At 38.8% G+C, this 2,450-nt stretch overlaps 1 protein-coding gene across 1 annotated transcript in view; it reads left to right on the top strand.

Moving 5' to 3' along the window:
- The window catches only part of LOC107594972 (choline dehydrogenase, mitochondrial), a 36,572-nt gene that overhangs the window by 16,657 nt on the left and 17,465 nt on the right, over positions 1 to 2,450 (top strand). The gene's annotated exons all lie outside the window — the stretch shown is intronic.

The following is a 2,450-nucleotide window of genomic DNA, read 5'->3' as shown; positions in this document are numbered from 1 at the left end:
ATAAGGCAAGAAGTAGGACCCGTGTAAATATCGGATCAGCTTTCCAGCGCTGGAGAGAACTCAAGGAGCGGAAGGCCTGCGATCGGACGCCGAGGTTGATTTGTTTCTTCTCGATAGGTGAGTAACACCGTGTCTGCGTCGCAACAGCTAAAGTCTGTCTAGTACACTGGACGCGACAAAGCAACCGTTGAAAATCATTTGAAATTTGTGTCATGAATAGAATGCAGCAGCAGTTTTCTGTCGGGAATTTGTCGTGTCGTGTCGTGCCACGCCACATCCAATGTAGACCATAGATATGTATATATATCTATGGTGTAGACAGCATCACTGATTATAATGAGTTCCATAGTATTTTGTCGCGCTGCGCATCACTCGCGTCCGGTGTAGAAACGGTGTAACATTGGTTTTGCTTTGTTTCACAGAACTATTCGTTGCCTGGGTTGTAGGGCTATGCCGGTATCAAATTTTCATGTTGCGATTAATTGCTAATGCTTTTATTACGGTATACGGTATTATCACAGTATTGAAATTAAGTAAAAAAAAAGTGCTGTCATAATACAGTATAACAGGTTTAATAACTTTTTTCTTATAACAAAAATAACTGAACATTTAAATACAATAAAACAATACACAATTTTTTTTTTTAAATGTTTAATTAAAGTGCAAAAGAATTATAAAGACAGGGATCACTTTACAATAAGATCTCATTAGTTAACCTTAGTTAATGCATTAACATTCACAATGAGCAATAGCTACATTTGCTACAGGAAGTTATTAATCTTTGTTAAAAAAAATACAACTCTTAGTGCATGTTAGCTCATTAAATAACACAGTTGCAACTTTTGATTTTAACAACGTGTTATTAAATATTGGAATTACATAAAATTAATTAATGTTTAGATAAATTTTTCATTGGCAGTTTATTATCTAATGAATTAACTAATGTTAACTAATGAAGCTCTAATGTAAAGTGTGACCGAACAATAAAGAATCAAAACAATTTCAAACAATATCTAGGGCATGTTGTAGCCCAGATTAAAATGTAAAAAAGTTTGAAAATAAATAGCCTATTAAGTCTAAATATTTAAGTATTTGGTGCTGTGATGAACACTATTGTGAATACAAACATCTGAATGACTATTTTATTCATTTAAACACATTTTAGAAACAGAAAGTAGCGCAGCTGCTTTATTTACAGGGTTTCCGGGGTTACGGCTGCATTTCTGCTGTTCAGCGCCATCTGCTGTCAGAGAGTGAATGTGGGCTTTATCCAGAGCGTCTCTCTCGCGCTCCGCCATGTGCTTCTCATCCGTGCTTGCTTACATCAGAGTGCACACGCGTCTTTGACGCAGCAGACAGCGGGGTTGTGCATTGTGACCAGTTGATGGTAAAATTATTCTTAAAATGCATTCAAAATTCTGAATAATTTGTTATAAATAATTATTCTCTGTATTTTGAAGGGCCCACGAACATTATCGTGCATGTTCATTATCGTGATATATCGCATAACTGAATACTGCCACTTGTATAATCATCATAAATGACAGGAACAAATAAACAAACACGAAACTCCGTTGCTGCCCCGGAAAAACAAACTGCATCCACTGTTCACACTGGGTCCTTTGGGAAGCTGAGCAAGCTTATCTTTCCCTTACAACCAAAACACACTTCTTTGGAGACATTCTTCTTGAGTGAGTCTTGTGCAGCGCTGCCGTGCTCTTGCTCTCGCTCTGGGCTGTGTTTTCCAAAAGCATCATAAGCCTAAGTTGATCGTAGCTCCATTGGTTTCAATGGGTCTATGATGTACTTAAGCTTACGATGCTTTTGGGAAACGCAGTCCCAGCGCATGCTCTTCTGGGAGAAGTTCCCATACAAACAATTCTGCCTTTTATGATGAGCCATCAGTCATGAAGAGCCATGCTCAGAAAAACTTTCCGAAACTTATATGAACCCAGAAAGAGTGTATTTGGCACAGAAATACTCCGTCATACGTCCAAATCGTTGGCCAACTTTGGCCATGTTAAGCATAAGAAGCCAAATCCAAACTGCATTAGACCCCCTTTAACCCCTGGGTTATCAATGTTTTAAACCCTGTGGTTAGGGGAAAATGCAAACATGTCAAAATGCCTTGTTAATTGGAGTGAAGAACAGTCAAGGAATTTTCTGTATCACACAGCAGAGCATGTAAACCTTTCAAAGTATGCTACATTGGTCGTGATTTGACTTTTTATGTGCGCTTCCTAATAGAAGCTTCTATTTGAGCTTTTAATCACACACACATGAAGCAGAATGTGGATGAGCAAAGTATACTTAGGCTTTGGGTTTCTAAATAAACTTGTCTTGCTAATTTCATTACAAACTGGATAGTACAGTCAGGAACTGTACCCCCCCCCCCCCCCCCCCCCCCCCGGGGGGGGTGGTTTTTTCTTTCCCAACAACACCCCCTCTCC

Source organism: Sinocyclocheilus grahami, unplaced genomic scaffold (assembly GCF_001515645.1).
Source record: "Sinocyclocheilus grahami isolate Dianchi unplaced genomic scaffold, SAMN03320097.WGS_v1.1 scaffold194.1, whole genome shotgun sequence".
Taxonomy (NCBI): Eukaryota; Metazoa; Chordata; class Actinopteri; order Cypriniformes; family Cyprinidae; genus Sinocyclocheilus; species Sinocyclocheilus grahami.
This window is presented reverse-complemented; position numbering and strand designations above follow the sequence as displayed.